The following is an 18685-nucleotide window of genomic DNA, read 5'->3' as shown; positions in this document are numbered from 1 at the left end:
GGGCACATAAATCTAAGCTGACACTCCAGTGCAGTGCTGAGGGAGTGCTGCACTGTTGGAGCTGCCGTCTTTCAGATGAAATGTTAAACCAAGGCCCCGTCTCCTCTTGCTGAAGAGTTTGCTATGTGCAAATTGGCTGCCGCGTTTCCTACATTATAATGGTGACTACACTTCAAAAAGTACTGCACTGGCTGTAAAGCACTTTGGGACATCCGGTGGCTGTGAAATGCACTATATAAATGCAAGTCTTTCATTCTTTAAATGATAGTTAATTCCTACAAAACATTTGTGGGACTTTTTTTTTTGAGAAGCAAACGGATAAAAAGCAAGAGCCAAAGGTCTAACAAGAAACAAATATTCAGTAACTATTTACATGAAGGTATCAAACGGAACAATGGTCTGGCGGGGCGGGGCACAGAAACAGAATTAAGTAGATTTAAAAGGTTGATTTAAATAATCAAATATATGGATGTCTGAAACTTGTCTTGTCATAAGGTTCTACATGATAGGCCTGACCAATCATCAGGAGCAATTATATTGTAACCTAGAATGAGTTGTTTGGCATGTCAAAGAGAGAGAGAAGAATGAAAGAAAGGGGAAGTGGGGGGTTTGGGGATCATTTTATTCAGTTTTCAAGGTCGATTGTGCTTGTTGGCAGCAACAGTCCTGCCATTTATGAGTGAGTACTTCATTGGCTGTAAAGCACTTTGGGACGTCCGGTGGTCGTGAAATGCGGTATATAAATACAAATCTTTCTTTCTTTGATCATCTCTCTGTGAAAGGTTTATATATAAATGCAAGTTGTTGATGGCGATGCCCATACTGAAGGATTAATGACCTCGATTTAATTACCACAAATTTAATCCACTTCATTACAAGGAAATAACGCGGCATAATAAGCTACAGGTGACTGCTATGTCATCTGAGAGTTGTGGGATCACTTAGGCAAGCATGGCGTCAGAATTTCCTGCAATGGCGAGATTGCTGACATACGCCATAAATTGCGCCGTCTTGAGCAATGATCTCGCCGTTGCTAACTTACTCTGACATTTCCTGGTTTTCTATTTCGAACATGGTGCCGTGAGCTCAGCGGTGAAGCAGAGGTGGTGAAGATAATAGAAACATAGAAAATAGATGCAGGAGTAGGTCATTCAGCCCTTCGAGCCTGCACCACCATTCAATAAGATCATGGTTGATCATTCCCTCAGTACCCCTTTCCTGCTTTCTCTCCATACCCCTTGATCCCCTTAGCCGTAAGGGCCATATCTAACTCCCTCTTGAATATATCCAATGAACTGGCATCAACAACTCTCTGCGGCCGTAAATTCTACATGTTAACAACTCTGAGTGAAGAAGCTTCTCCTCATCTCAGTCCTAAATGGCCTACCCCTTATCCTAAGATTGTGTCCCCTGGTTCTGGACTTCTCCAACATCGGGAACAATCTTCCTGCATTTAACCTGTCCCATCCCATCAGAATCTTATATGTTTCTATGAGATCCCCTCTCATTCTTCTAAACTCCAATGTATAAAGGTCCAGTTGATCCAGTCTCTCCTCATGTGTCAGTCCTGCCATCCCGGGAATCAGTCTGGTGAACCTTTGCTGCACTCCCTCAATAGCAAGAACATCCTTCCTCAGATTAGGAGACCAAAACTGTACACAATATTCCAGGTGAGGCCTCACCAAGGCTCTGTACAACTGCAGTAAGACCTCCCTGCTCCTATACTCAAATCGCCTAGCTATGAAGGCCAACATACCATTTGCCTTCTTCACCGCCTGCTGTACCTGTATGCCAACTTTCAAAGACTGATGAACCATGACACCCAGGTCTCATTGCACCTCCCCTTTTCCTGATCTGCCGCCATTCAGATAATATTCTGTTTTCGCGTTTTTGCCCCCAAAGTGGATAACCATTTGCAGGCCATTTACAGACTAGGATAGTTTCTCAATTCCTATGCTGACCCATAATGTGTGTCTGTGTAACAGCAACAACAACATGGAGTTATATAACGTCTTTAACATAGCTAATCATCCCAAGGTGTTTCACAAGAGCGTTATCAGACAAAAATTGATACCAAGCCACAGAAAGAGATATTACCACAGGTGACAAAAAGCTGGGTCAAAGAGATAAAGAAAAAGAAAAATATGCATTTAATTTTGCCTTTCACAACCACCAGATGTCTCAAAGCACTTTACAGCCAATGAAGTACTTTTGGAGTGTAGTCACTGTTGTAATGTAGAAAATGTGGCAGCCAATTTGCGCACAGCAAGCTCCCACAAACAGCAATGTGATAATGACCAGTTAATCTGTTTTTATGTTATGTTGATTGAGGGATACATATTGGCCAGGACACCGAAATAGTGCCATGAGAGAGCAGACGGGGCTTCGGTTTAATATCGCATCCGAAAGACAGCACATCCGACAGTGCAGCACTGCACTGGAGTGTCAACCAGATTTTAAGGAGGAGAGAGAGGTGGAGATGAGGAGAAAGAGAGGTGGAGAGGTTTAGGGAGGCCTAGAATTTTTTGTCTCATTTTTTGTGTCATAATACTCCTGTGAAGCGCTTTTACTATGTTAAAGGTGCTATATCAATACTAATAGTTGTTGTTGTCAACAGCTGAAGGATTGGCTGCTGGCTTTAACTATCCTTCTCTCTGTCCAGGCTATATATTGTGATTTTGGCCTGCATTCTATACTGCGCACCTTAACTTCATTTGTTTTCCAAAATTAATGCCATTACTGAACAGCCACGGTCTCCTCCCTGCTTATAGATTAAGAAACAAGTAACTCATCACAGCACAAAAGCAAAATACTGCGGATGCTGGAACCTGGAATAAAAACAGAAAATACTGGAAATCTCAGCGTGTCAAGCAGCATCTGTGGAGAGAGAAAGAGAGTTAATGTTTCAGGTTCTGACGAAGGGCCATCGACCCAAAACGCTAACTCTGCTTTCTCTCCAGAGATGCTGCCTGACCCGCTGAGATTTCAAGTCAGTAATCACAGCTGTTCAGAGGGAGTTGTCAATGTCAAGATAAGCTAAATCAAATTTTAAACGCTAGAGATCCAATTCAATCAGGTGAGTCAGTTCTTTCTCATTACCATTTAAATCGGAATAAATTGAAAAGAACGGTCTTGTTTGCGTTCCATGTTTGCTACCGGCCTTACGGAACTAGCCAGCTGGCGGCCACAAATGGAATCATTTCAGCAAGGCACATTGCAAGACCCAACATTTAAACTACAACATTTGGGGCTAGAAATTGCCCTTCGCCCCTATTGGGAGCGGTAACCTTTCGCGGCAGGACTTCCTGTGCCCGGCCCGGAAGTCCCACCCCCAACGTGGAATTGGGCCGTATGCCCCTCAAAGGAAGTGAAGCGCTGTCCTCTGGCGCTCCTCTTCCTTTGAGGGCCGCTCCCGGGACGGCAGCGTGGAGCAGGCCAGCGCTACGCGGGATGCTCTAGATAGTGCTGACACGCTGCAACACCCCTCCCCTTGCATTACAGGGGAGCGCCACTGCGCACTCTGCAAGCCATTTGGTGGCCGCCACTGGGACGCGATCGACCAGGCCAGCAGCCCAGCACCCCAAGATGGAGAGCCGGGCTGCACGATGGCAGACGGTCCACGCTCGGCCTACAAATAAAGATGGCGGCCCGGGGCAATAAAGACCTCCCCTTTAAGGGGTGTCACGGATGTCCGACAGCTTCGCGACACGCGGGGCAATTTCCCCTGCGGGGCGTTAAGGGGTCGGCGTGCACAACGATGAAGATATCGCCTCTCGTGCACCCGCCCGGGGCGATAACCCTGAGGTGCGCCGCTACCGGGACAACGCCCCCCCAAATCTCCGGGGCAATTTCCCGGGAGGCCCCTCCCCCGGGCAAAAACGTCATTGCGCCCCCCCCCCCCCGTAGGCCCTAACGTGGCTATAAAAAGGGGCAATCTCGCCCCCTTAAACATCTAATCCATGTTTCCTAATCCAAAATGATTTACTGTAGTTGAATATGTACAGCATTCAACCAGTTCGCTCTGCACACAATGTTTTCCGAGAACATTTCCATTTGTTTGTTTTGAGAAGCACAATAGCATTCCAAAACTAACAGAGAGCGCCCATGGCCGATTAATCCGCTGCTTTTTAGCCCGGACAGTCTGGGTTCTGGCTCTATCTGAATGAATGAAGAATGGCAAGAACTTCGCTGGAAATAGGCTTTTCCGATCATATTATGAGCATTTTCACATAAACCCACTTCTAATCATTAATGACGTACACAGCTGCCGTTATCGTTCAGTTCAAGTGGCAGTGGTGTAAAAAATCTCATTAGTCCAGGAAATTCGCGGTCGCCATTGATTTTAATGGGGGCGGAGTTAGGATAATTAACTTCTCAGTGTTTTTGGTGAGGTTAATGGCAGGAAAATACCAGGAAATTATTCCATGGTGTAAGTCACTTACTCCATAATTTCCTCTTTCTTTTGTACCGTTTGAGGGTCCCTGCAGCGTACATACGCAATTTCAGTGACAAGTCTGCAGGAAATTCTGGGCCAGTGACTGAAGCCAGTGGCCGAGTGACCCCCGCCAATCTTGCCGCCTGATTTGCAATAGAAGAGGAAGTGTCGAGGTCACAGCCTCTGCTCACCATCCTGCATCAATCTGTGCGTGGTGCACAATCTGTTACTCATCCACCTGGCTGTTATCACCAAGTGCTGCACGTTTCCTGACATCCAGTGTCACGCAGGAAGCCAATCACTAAAATAAATAGCCTTCAACACGAAGCGAGAGTGTACACAGCCTACCTAAGGTTACTACAGATCCCAGATTGGTGCTCAGTAAGAGTTGCATCCCCCGTCCCCATTCCACAAAAAGATTTTTATTTAAAGCAATTAATTAAGAGAGATGACAGAGGTGCTGATCATGGCTCAGTGCAACAATGCACAACCCAGAGAGATACTGAGCAACCCCAACATGATCACATAGTCTGCCAACACTCAATGCGTTGGCTCGGAATGAAGCTAGGCTACTTGGAAGATGTACTGGAGAGCTATTGATGGTACAGGAGTCACCACAGAGAGGAGATGAGGGAAGAATTCTTCTTATAATCTTCTCCCCCTCCCCGTCATCCCCAACATTAGTTAAATGTACTGGAAGGGAAAATATACTATATTTAGTCCAACGCTTAGCTTTTATCAGCCACAAAATATCGCTCCATAATGTGTGTATGCTTGCTCTGTTGTGAAATGTTGACATAAGCAGAAAGGTTCATAAATCATCAACTACTATTTCAGGAACACTGACACAGATTAGCCTTATGGGTCTCCAAAAGCGAAACAGCTGGGACTTAGCAAAGGCAGATGTTAATGTGGATAGATGGCTCACAATATGCCCTGGAACAGGAAACCTATAACACGGCTATTTGATGAAAGAATGCCCATTAAGAATGGTGGGAAAGGGTGTGGGTGTGATTATTGACCGTTGGCTGAAAGTATACTCTTGAAGCTGCTATCACAGCAAGGTTAATCAGATTCTGAGACACACCTTGAGGATACTGATCACAAGTCAAAGAGGGTTGTTTTAACTTGTACAATTAATTCATAGTGCTCTGTTTGAAAGAGTCTGTAGTTCCAGGCACTCTACCTCCAGAAGACATCAAAGCAGTGGGCCGGGTTTCGGGAAGAACGAGCTGGATAATTTGGGCTGTAAGAAAGACAGACTCATAGAATTGAACTTGTTTTAATTGGAGAAAAGGGGATGGGGGTGGGTCTTTAAAATACAGAGAAGCATAGATAATGTAAATGTACACAGATTACTTATCTTAGGCTGTCAGAGAACTAGAGGGCTTGAGTACAAAACACAAGGCTTCAGGGGATTAGACAATACTTTCGATTCCTCAGAGCAGCAGATCAAAGGCACTGATGCTGTTAAATCAACTCCTTTTAAGACAGCTGGACAATTATTTTTTTAAGAATGGGACTAAAGGTTACAAGAGCAAGCTTTAAGGATGGAGGGAGAATATCAATCAAGTTCTTAATAATGGTGCTTGTGTTTTGCCAGGACCATGGATGTGTGGACTGTGACTGGTCACAGTTGAATAGTGTGGGCTGTAAGGCCTCATTAATACCTTGGTGTCCGAGCGAAATTCTGTGGTATCTTCTGGAACTTTTACGTCTGATTATCTACTTCCCTTAGGAGGTTGTGTTCGGTTGGGTCCAGCCCATGGGAGAGCTCATGGTTTGTGCATGTGGAGCTGAGGGGGGGGGGTGATGTTCCTGTAGAACATGTGTCCTTATGTAGATGCTGAGAGGTTGTTTCCCCTGGCTGGAATATCTAGAACTAGGGGGGGGCACAGTCTGAGGATAAGGGGTCGGCCATTTAAGACAGAGATGAGGAGGAATTTCTTCACTCAGTGGGTCGTGAATCTTTGGAATTCTCTGCCCCAGAGTGCTGTGGAATGTTGAGTCTCTGAATATATTCACGGCTGAGATAGATAGATATTTGGAGTCTAGGGGAATCAAGGGATACGGAGATCGGGCGGGAAAGTGGAGTTGAGGTAAAAGATCAGCCATGATCTCATTGAATGGTGGAGCAGGCTCGAGGGGTCATATGACCTACACCTGCTCCTATTTCTTATATTCTTGATCACAGGCTAGATATGGATGAAGGAGGCCATTTGGCCCATCTGAGAACATCTATTAAGAAAAAAAACAGATGGCCCTCAACACAGCATCCAACAATTTCTTAAATGGTGACCTGGTTTTGGTCTGGTCTTCCCTGCCCCCTGCCTCCTGCCTCCTCCCCCCGCAATCTGGATGTGCAATCCATTTATTAATCAGTCTTTGTGTTTAGAAAAGCTTGATGACATGAGTCCTAAATCCGAACTGCCCAGAAGTAATGGCTGATGACATGAAACATGAATATAGAATAAAATATTTAGTCAGGAAAAGAAATATTCAATGGACAGCAAAAACACTCAGCTAACTGCTGGGAATTCGAACATTTCAAAACAAATAGGCAACTTTATTATAGTGTTCCATGTAGTTTTATTGAAGCATTATCAACAACACATGTAGAACCAAAGCTCTTTTTATAAGCCAAGCCCTGTAGAGATCACCCTCCATTTGCTTCAGGTCAGGGGCGATAATCTAAACAGATTTGGATTCCCTGGAGTTTACAATGAAAGCTGTGAATAAGAGGTGAGTCACCAGTGAGAGATTTCATGTTATCTGCCTGTGTCTGCACTGCCTTTTGATTTCCAACTGCAATCAAACACTTCAAACATTTATTGCAACCTGATACAAACGTGTCGCTTTACAATTCAGGACAACTCAAGCAGAAAGAGATGAAAGTTTAACTTTTGAGTCCAGTTGGATTAAGTAACTTTATTCCCCTTCCCACCCCCCAACTGTTACTTTCCTGGTTTCTGTGATTCTGCTGTAACTGCAAATTTTTCAGCAGGAGTATAAATAGGTTCAGGACACCAGAGGGAGAAACTAACTCGGAGAATTCTTCAGCACCCCTCAAAAGCTGCACAACACTATTGTGGAGCTGAGAGGGATCGGCAATTTCTTGCTTTTTGAATATATCCATGTGAAATATTGCTGGGCATAAGTGGACAAAAGAGGACAGGGATCTGGTATTACAGAGGCAGGTATAATTAAAGGCCCGGAAATTGTGGTTAGTGGCGAAGAGGCGGCAATAGCCGCTGGCCTCGAAGAAAATTGCCCACAAAGATCTCTCAATCTCTGTGGCGAAAACCTTAGCTTTCTTGACTTTAATTTGATTGTAGCACTGTCTATAGGGGACCTCCAGCAGCAGTGATGTCATCAAGCTGGCTAAGCAGCCAATCGCATTGAAGGATTCTCACAGACAGCAAACCAGGAAATAAAAAGCAGCTTTTATCATTCACTTTAAAAATGTTTTTACAGAAAGAGAAATAAAGATTAGGACATACAAATGGGGTTATGGTAGAAGCTGATTTTTTTTTTATTTTAAAGAGTGGTCCTGATCACTGACCCAATAGTCATTACGCTGCACAACAGTTTTGACTACAAGTTTAAATCCAAAGGTATAATAAAATAATTATTGACTGATGCTAAGTCTACAATGTAAACAGATGTTATGTGTCAGTTGGCCCAGTGGTAGCTCTCTCACCTGAAAGTCAGCTGGTTATGGCTTCAAGCCTCAATTGAGCACATGGTCCAGACTGACACGTCCTATGCAAACTAGAGGTGATCCAAAACTCGGCAGCCCATGTCCTAACTCACACCAAGTCCTGCTCACCCATCACCTCTGTGCTCACTGACCTACATTGGCTTCCGGTTAAGCAACTCCTCAATTTCAAAATTCTCATCCTTGATTTCAAATCGCTCCAAAGCCTTGCCCCTCCCTATCGCTGTAATCTCCTCCAGCCCCACAACCCCCGAGATGTCTGCACTCCTCTAATTCTGCCCTCGAGTATGCCCGATTATAATCGCTCAACCATTGGTGGCCATGCCTTCTGTTGCCTAGGCCCTAAGCGCTGGAACTCCCTGCCTAAACCTCTCCGGCTCTCTACCTCTCTTTCCTCCTTCTAGATGCTCCTTAAAACCTACCTCTTTGACCAAGCTTTTAGTCACCTGCGCTAATTTCTCCTTATGCGACTCGGTGTAAAATGTTGTATCTCATAATACTCCTGTGAAGAGCCTTGGAAAGTTTCACTATAAGTTGTTGTTGTTCAGTACAATACTGAGGGGAACAGTGCTGTCAATTATGGCAGCATGGAGGCCCCGACCTGCGAGAAACCACCAGCGGTAGGTCGGGGCTATAAAAAGAGTGGAGGTGCAGCAGCCCGGCAGCAGCGCAAGCTGGTGCAGGAGGGCGACGAATTGGAGAAGGGCGGCTAGATTGGACATCACCAAAATCAAGGTCGCTGATTGGAGTGTGGGCAGGTACAGCAGGAGATGCGGTAAGCAGCAGAGAAGCGGCGAGGTTGAGGCGAAGGAGCAGCGAGGGATTTTAGAGCGACGTGATCGGGGCCCAGGAGAGGCGCGAGTTCGGAGCCCAGAATGGCGTGGGCCTAGGGGCAGCACGGGCCCAGCCCACACTGCGATATGAAGTGCGCACCAGGTCCGTGCAGCAGAGCTAATCTCCAGTCATCTTGGTTAATCCTTGCCACTGGAACAAGACCTAGCTCTGTCAAGCCCGTGTGGTGGCTGGTGTGCAACGGTCACCACACGTTAAAAAAATCCACGCACAGGCATCTTCCACCCTTCAGGATGTAGTTCGGGACCTGGAATATCAGGTCCGTCATTGAAACACCTGTGAACTCATCCCGTTTTAGCATGGAAGCAAGTCATCCTCGATACAAGGGACCGCCTATGATTGAGGGGAAAGCTGCATTGTAGAAGGTATGACTTTTCAAGAACCTATCTGTTCAGGTGGATTTAAAGGGTCCCATGACATTATTTTGAAAGAGAGTAGGGAGGTTTTTCCCTCAACCAACACCACCAGAACTGATTAACTGGGCATTTATCTCCTTGCAAATTGGCTGCTGTATTTGCCTCCAAAACAACATGATTCGTCCAAATCAATGCAAGTTCGTTCTTCTTTCACTATTATCGAACCGACTCAGAATGTGCAACAGTAATGCCATCAAGTTCAGACACCCTGACATTCTGACACAATGCATGGACGGACCCTTCAGGTCTGTAATATTTCAGTGAATCCTCCAGCTGTGACAATACTGCTTCTTGGAAAGGGGGATGGGAAACTACAGCAGAACAGTCAATGCATTAAATATATTGCTACATTCTGTTCTGTGCTATCATAAATTGTTCTTGGTGAAACATCACTGTTGAGATGTATTTCAATCCAGACTTTCCGGTTGAAAGAAGGCAGTTTTTATTCATGTTCAATTTATAAACACGGCATCTTGTGCCAAGATTGTGTTTAACAGGAAGGTGCTGAAATGGAGTCCTCGAGATATTGTAGGTAGCTGTTGGTTATCACTGGGTGTCATGTTTGAACTTCTGTCATTACAGCCAACAAATTGGGTGTAAGTGTAAAAACATTACACTGACAGCAATTGTACATACTGGCCAACAGTTTTGGTGGTTACGGAATTAGCATGATTCTTGCCCCTCGAATTCCTGTCATAATTTCGCTTTACGGTGTTTGCACTGGTGGTACGCAAGAGCACAAAGACTGTGCATTAGGCTTGCTTAACATGTAAATCCACTGATTATTGCCTCTTGGATGTCAGGAATTAAAATAACTGCTGCATTTTCAACTGTTGAATGCACATCTATCAGGGGCTGGATTCTTGTCTCGAAACAAAAGGCCATAGGCCTCTCAGATGGTACGCCTGAATTTTTCTATCAATCACCATCTGATAATCCATATCAACTACGTCTACTGCCTTCCCTTTATCTAGCCAATGAATTACATCTTCAAAAAAATACACCTCAAACATGTCAAACACAACTTGCCTTGCGAGGGCCTACATGTGAGCCAACCTAGTTCAAGGCTGTGGTGGTTGACTAGTGTCGCTTACTTCAAACTGCTTCTCCCATAACTTGTACATCACATGCATCTGGAGTGGATAGTCAACAGTCTTTAAATGATGTGCCTTGTCTCTCTGAGTCCTTGCAATTCCAGGCTTGTCAAATTAGCTTTTCTCATTCAGTCATGGCTAAAACCACCAAAAATCTGGTGAATAATCGTCTAGCTTTGCCTTCTCAGTGCTATTTCAGGTATTTAGCTGTATCTTAATGGCAAGTCACATCTGATTTGAAGCAACTTACTTCTCGTTGGCTAGTCGATGGTGTGGGAAAGAATTCCCACAGTTGAGTTCAAAGAATAAAAATAGCAAAATCATTTGTAAATCAGTAAGTAAAAATTCTTCCAAAAATACTATAGTTAACCTCCAATTCGAACAATGAACAGTAAATTCTAGGCTTACAGAAATAAAACACACAGATGAAACATTATCTGTCCTTAATGCATCTGATTGCAGAGTTATTTTAAAGTGAAACTGACATTCCTGCTGAAGTGCCTTTCAAACCAGAATAACTGCATGCTTTTAGCATCTGAACAAAGCCGAATCAGTCAAATCAAAATCAATAACAATTCCAGACACCAGCACAGCACAAGTAAGTAGCTTAAGTAATTCTCTCACCCACATAATACCAAACGTTGGGTGAAATTCTTCTACCGGGTCAGAGCCACCCTAATTTCGATAGTTGTCTCCCCTTCACCCACTCCCCATACAGAGACTTGTCAATTCAGGGTTCCTCTCGTACAAAGGAGAAACCAAGCGCAGGCAGCGGAAAGAGCATGTGGCTAACCTGTCCCACCCACCCTTTCCCTCAACGACTGTCTGTCCCATCTGTAACAGAGACTGCGGTTCTCATAAGGGGTAAGCCATTTAGGACCAAGATGAGGAGAAACATCTTTATTCTGAGAGTTGTGAACCTGTGGAATTCTCTACCACAGAAAGTTGTTAAGTCCAGTTCGTTAGATATATTCAAAAGGGAGTTAGATGTGGCCCTTACGGCTACAGGTATCAAGGGGTATGGAGAGAAAGCAGGAATGGGGTACTGAAATGCATGATCAGCCATGATCATACTGAATGGTGGTGCAGGGCCGAACGGCCTACTCCTGCACCTATTTTCTATGTTTTCTATGGACTGTTCAGCCACCTAAGGACTCCTGTTTAGAGTGGAAGCAAGTCTTCCTCGATTCCGAGGGACTGCCTATGATGATGAGTGGGAAACATAGCAGCCAACTTGCGCAGGGAGGGACTGAGGGAATTTAGGAGGGAATTCCAGAGATGAAGGCCGAGGCAGCTGAAGGCATGGCCGCCAATGGTGGACTGATGAATAATCATGGACGTGTAAGAGGACAGAATTAAGGTTCGAGTCTCAAAAAATACCAGTTAAATACCGCCTAGCAAGCCCCACATTATCCTTTCCAGGGTTTCATACTAAGTTGCACCCTGATGCACCTGGATCGGTGCTCTGTTTGGCAATTCTGCAGTCTTTAAAGAAAGGAGGAACTTGCATTCATATAGTGGAACCTGCTTTCCAAGTTCAAGCAGTGCTGGAGAACTTCACATTACCACTGCTGGTCAATGCCGAGAGGTCGTTGTGTACCAGAATGTCTGACTCAGGCTTCACTTGTCATCAGTTGGGTTAAAAAGTAGAGTGTACAGCTGATGGGAATGCTATTTTCAAATACAGCGATAGCATCTGCCTGGCTGATGAGGCCTTCGAAGGCTTGCGACTGAAAGCACCAACAAAGAACTCAGCAGTGGCAGATTGAAATGATTTGCAAATCTACAAATCAATGACCTGTGAGATCGCGGACATCGCAAGTTGCCACAGTGTGATTGCTGCTTCCTTAATGGCTTTCAAACTACCACTTTCCCTCATTATTCGCAACAGGAAGAGTGAGAAATGATCTCAAATTCATTGTTGCCCACATTTTATTTCAAGAAATCAAATATTGCAAACAAATGAATTACACATTGAAACAGAAAAGCTGGGAAACATTTAGTGATTAATGGTCCAGTACAAATACTTTTTTTCAATTTACAATTTTAATAACTGAAGAGAATAATCTGTTGTTTTTTTCACACATGCAGTATGTTCTTAACGTGGCCTTTACAGCTGTGCATATTTTGTACAATAATTTAATTTGCTTTATGTCTGAGGCAGACACAGTTTTTAAATACAGAAGTGTTTTTAGCTTGGGTCACTTGGGGACATCTATCTGATGCATGCTTCTCTGGGGGGTGGGGTTACTGAATAGCAACCAGGAGTCCAAACCTAAAGCCATTTTTCACCTTCCTGTGCCAGAAACACTAAGGCCAATGGTAGTACCCACCGCATTAACACAGCAACTGAGATTAGCACACAGACCAGGGACCAAACCTGGATTTTTAATCACCTTTTTTAAGTTAGTTCCTGGGATGTGGGCATCACTAGCAAGGCCAGCATCTATTGGTCAACCCTAATTGTCCTCAAGAAGATGGTGGTGAGCCACCATTTTGAACCACTGCAGTCCATGTGGTGAAGGTCTTATTGTTTCTCGTCGCTAAGCCATTTCAGAGTCAACCACTTTGATGTGGGTCTGGACTCATATAGGCCAGACCAGGATGGCAGGTTTCCTTCCCGAAAAAGGACATTAGTGAACTAGATGGGATTTTGCAACAATCTGCTAGTTTCATGGTCACCATTACAGATACTAGAATTTTTCTTTTCCAGATTTATTTCATCAACTGAATTTAAATTCGCCAGCTACCCATGGTGGGATTTGAACTCATGTCTCTGGATCTTCAGTACAGGTCTCTAGATTACTAGTCCAATAACATTACCACTGTGCTACCGTCCCCAATACCAGACACCCAGCATTGAGGAGTCTTTACATATGAACATCTGTTAAAAATAGTGTTCTTCCTTGTTAATTAAATCTCTTTGGTTTCGACTACATCATTACTGAGACAGCTTTGAAACAGGAGCGACTGCATGCTTTTGCAATCTTAAACAAAGCAACACAAACATAGGAACTGGTATTGTAATATGAATATTTTACATTCCAGTTACTGTACAGAAGAACTATTCATTCTAACACACACTAACCAAAGACACACATACCAAACTTCAAGGCAACATTTGTTTTTTTTTTAAACAAAGATTAGGATGTCCCCAAATGGTGAGATAAATGGTAGAACTGCACCAATGGGCAGAATTACGCGTCATCTTCATTATTCTTCCTTTCCTTGCACAATTTAAAACCCAGGTTTGGCACTAGCTCAACACTATTAACTGATTTATTTCATACTCTGTTCGACCTTGCTGGTGTCAGCACAATGGATTGTGACCCTTCTCAAGTTGTCAGCTGTGGCTCAGTGGGCAGCACTCTTGCCTCTGAGTCAGAAGGTTGTGGGTTCATAGTCCCACTCCAGGGACTTGAACATGATAAATCTAGGCTGACACTCCTGCAGTGCTGAGGGAGTGCTGCACTGTCGGAGATGCCGTCTTTCGGATGAGACGTTAAACCGAGGCCCCGTCTGCTCTCTCAGGTTGACATAAAAGATCCCTGGGCACTATTTCGAAGAAGAGCAGGGGAGTTATCCCCGGTGACCTGGCCAATATTTAGCCCTCAACCAACAGAACAAAAGCAGATTATTGGGCCATTTACATTGCTGCTTGCTGTACGCAAAATGACTGCCGTGTTTCCTACATTACAACATTGACTGCACTCCAAAAGTACTTCATTGGCTGTAAAGCGCTTTGAGACATCTGGTGGTCCTGAAAGGTGCTATATAAGTGCAACAGCCCTGGCCAAAGACCGCCCTAAGTGGAGGAAGAGCATCCGGGAGGGCGCTGAGCACCTCGAGTCTCGTTGCCGGAAGCATGCAGAAAACCAGGCTCCTTCAACGGCGGACTGTCCCACCTGTGACAGAGACTGTAATTCCCGTATTGGACTGTTCAGTCACCTGAGAACTCACTTTTGGAGTGGAAGCAAGTCTTCCTCGATTTCGAGGGACTGCCTACGATGATGATGATGATATATAAATGTAATTCTTTCTTTACTTTCTTTGAATTAAAAAAAAGAATATCACTCACATCCCTCAACAAAGTTCATGCGGTAACAGAAATTTATCAATTCTCTAAAAGAACTGAAATTGCTCTAAATCATCAATTATAATAATAGTCCAAATGGAACCAAGTGCTCTCCTGGCCGACATCCCACCTTGCACATTCCATAAACTTGAGCTTATCCAAACCTCTGCTGCCCATATCCCAGCTCGCGCCAAGTCCCATTCAGCCATCACCCTTGTGCTCGAAGCCCTACATTGGCTCCCGGTCCAGCAACACCTCGATTTAAAAATTCTCATCCTTGTGTTCCAACCCCTCCAATTGATCAAATGGCCTCAGCCCTTCCTTATCTCTCTGCGACCTCCTCCAGCTCTACAACCCTCCGAGATCTCTGCGCTCCTCCAACTCTGGCACCTTGTGCATCCTCGATTTTCATCGATCCACCATTGACAGCCATGCTTTCAGCTGCCTAGGCCCTAAGCTCTGGAATTCTCTCCCTAAGTCTCTCTGTCTCTCTACCCTCCTTTAAGCCGCTCCTTATAACCTACCTCTTTGACCAGGCTTTTGGTCCCATGCCCGAATATACAATTTCAACTATATTTTATGTGGCTCGGTGTCAAATTTTGTTTGATAATGCTCCTGTGAAGCATCTTGGGATGTTTCATTACATTATAGACGCTACATAAATGTAAATTGTTGTTGTTGAGATCAGCGCAAATGATCAGGGCCCATGGAAAGAACGGAACTTACGCCATATTCCTTCCTTTATGGATGAAAATTAAGAGTTTGAAGCCATCAGACCATCCTTTGTGCACATTAAACACACAGGTTCAATAAATTGCAATCCATGGAAGCTTTTCAGTTTTGAATGTAACTCATTCTAATGCTATACAAAATGCATTAAAATCTAAAAGCCCAAGTTTCTCCAGGCTTTCCTCAAAATTCACACCTCTCTGCACTACGGTAGTAGCAATGTGTAATCGTCGCCAGGGGCAGTGGAACAGAAAACCACGGCAGGTTTCAAATAAGGACTGGGCAAATTCCAAATGCTTCAGAATTCAAAGCCTACCTTACAACAGTGACTATGCTTCAAAAAGTACTTCATTGGTTGTAAAGCGCTTTGGGACATCCAGTGGTCATGAAAGGCGCTATATAAATGCAAGTCTTTCTTTCTTTTGGCTCTTGATTCCAGAACAGCAAGGAGGTTTGGAGGGATAGGCTAGATGGGCCAAAGGTCTTCATCTGCCCAAAACATTTCTGCATTAATAAGTTAGAATAGCATAGTGTGTTTGAAAAGCCCCCAACAATCATTTTCTTCGAGGCCTGTTGCTCTGCGAGAAGCCTGAAGCTCAGATTCGTGGCGCTTCCCAGAGTTATCGCCCTGCAGTTCAAATCAACCTTCAACAAGGCGGCAGACTGCTGTTTCCAGCATGAAGCGATGTGACTGTGGAGAAAATTCCTGGCCTGATCTAAAAATGCCTGACATAGAAGGTACAACACAGAAATAGTTCGTGTTGGCATTTACCCTCCTTGCAACCAAATAGTTCCAATCAGAATGAACGGTGCTAGGAGTGCAAGAGCGTTCTGTGACGGACATTGAGTGAATATTCACAGAGCATACCAGGAGTTATTAGGATCCATTTTCATTGCCTTGGTCTGCCGTTAATGTGGCAGTAACGCCTCAAAAGGGATCGGTAACCATACCGCACGGTTAACATTGGTGATGCTGCCAGCTCTAACCACTGGGTGTCCAACACGCTCGGCTGTTTCAGCCGATATGCCCCTTTCCTTCAGGGGCCGGAAAAGTAACCTGGGCCTATGCGTTTAATGTGCATAAAGGATGGGCTGATGGCCACACCTGGAATACTGCATACAGTTTTGGTTTCCATATTTAACCAAAGGATATACTTGCTTTGGAGGCAGTTCATAGAAGATTCACTAGGCTGATTCCGGAGATGAGGGAGTTGACTTATGAGGAAAGGTTGAGGAGGTTGGGCCTCTACTCATTGTAATTCAGAAGAATGAGAGGCGATCTCATCAAAAATTATAAGATTATGAGGGGGCTTGACAAGGTGGATGCAGAGAGGATGTTTCTACTGATAGGGGAGACTAGAACTAGAGGGCATGATCTTAGAATAAGGGGCCTCCCTTTTAAAACTGAGATGAGGAGGAATTTCTTCTCTCAGAGGGTTGTAAATCTGTGGAATTCGCTGCCTCAGAGAGCTGTGGATGCTGGGATATTGAATAAATTTAAGGCGGAGATAGACAGATTTTTGAGTGAAACAGTTTCCCTCTGGCATGAGGGATGGTATCCAAAGTACACAGATTTAAGATGATTAGCAAAAGAGCCGGGGGGAGCGGAGGAGAATTTATTTTACGCCATGAATTGTAATGAAAGCGCCTTTACTATGTTAATGGCGCTATTTAAATGCAAGTATTTGTTGTTGATCTGGAAAGCACTGCTTGAAAAAGGTGGTGGAAGCAGATTCAATGGTAACATTCGAAAGGGAATTAAATATGTACTTGAAACGGAAAAGAAATTGCAGGGCTTTAGGGAAAGAGCAGGGGTGGGGGGGGACTGACAGGATAGCTCATTCAAAGCCGGTACAGGCATGATGGGCCAAATGGCCTCCTTCTGTGCTGTATGATTCCATGCAAATTGCACAGAGGGATGTCATATTAAAGCCTTGCTTACTTGAATTGTCCAAAAACCGTTCAAGAGCATTACTTGCTCTCATTCAAACACTGAAATGCAAATGTTTATACAGCAGTTACATTGGGATTCTAAAGATGATGGAACTCTCCTTCGAGCTGAAGTGAGAGAAAACTTGAAATGATTTGTTAAAATTGCTGGAGGAGGTGCAAGTCAATGGAACTGCATCCCCGAGTAATCTTGCAGTTTAATCATACATGTATGTTATGTAGAGATGTTATGTACATGAACGATGAAGTCAAGCACACACAATAGCTCAAATCTAAACTGTTGATTGCCTGCTATGGGGAACAATAGCCATGGAGCAGTGATGAATGGAGTTATAATCCATATGGAATGTATTACAGAGTTTAAGAAAATTCAACTGCTTACTTATCAAATTCACACCAACAACCACCTCTGGTATAGGTCACAGTGTTCGCATGATCTTCAAAGTATGTTAAATCAATTCAATGAGTGGTAGAGGCCCTGGTCTTACGTGAGCCAACCATCTTCTTTATTTATGAGGTTGTAAAAATTATATTGCAGCTTTCAACCTAAATGTTTTACAGATTTCAGTATGTTTTCCACAGCACTGAATGCCCCTGACCTCAAGAGGAAATGATTTCCACCAAAAGGCAACATCAATGTGCTTTTGTTATGGCTTAAGGATCCATCCCTTCGATGCTAACTCATCTAAGATCTTACATTACTATTTTCTCACATCTATTTTAGAGAGGGGGAGAGAGGGAGACAGCAAAAAAAAAAGAAATCAATGAGCGAGAATACTAAATCCAGGGAGAGGGAAAGAGATCAAGAGCAAGAAGAGGAAAGTGACTCTCAGGAGGTAAAGAAAAAGAAAGCCAGGAAGAGAGTGCACAAAAGAGAGCGAACACAGGAGAAAGTGAATTAGTGAGAGAGAGAGAGGACACGTAGAATTGAGAAAAAGTTAGAGAGCAAGAGAGAGCATGCGAAAGAAAAATGAGAAAGTATGAGAAACCAAGAGAGGGGAAGGCAAGAAACCTTGGGAAATATTTTGGCATCCAAACTGAAGTGAGCACCCTCTTAGTGATGGAGACGAGATGACACAATGATACAACGGTGATTGCCACTGACCTCGAAGAAAGCTGCCCACAAAGATCTCGTGATCTCTGTGGCGAAAATGTGAGGTTTCTCAACATGCAGTTGATTGTAGCACTATACATAGAGATTTCTGGTGCAGTGCTACAAGAGGTCATCAAGCCGTCTAAGCATTGAAGAATTCTCAGAGAGAGCAAACCAGGAAATAAAAGTAGCTTTTATCCTCACTGTTAAAAAAATGTTCCAGAGAGCGAAATAAAGATTGAGACATACACATGGGGTTAAGGTAAAAGCTGAAATATCATGAACAAACTTTAAAAAAAAACGTAATTGTAATTTTTATCATA

This window comes from Pristiophorus japonicus, chromosome 16, assembly GCF_044704955.1.
Source record: "Pristiophorus japonicus isolate sPriJap1 chromosome 16, sPriJap1.hap1, whole genome shotgun sequence".
Taxonomy (NCBI): Eukaryota; Metazoa; Chordata; class Chondrichthyes; family Pristiophoridae; genus Pristiophorus; species Pristiophorus japonicus.
This window is presented reverse-complemented; position numbering follows the sequence as displayed.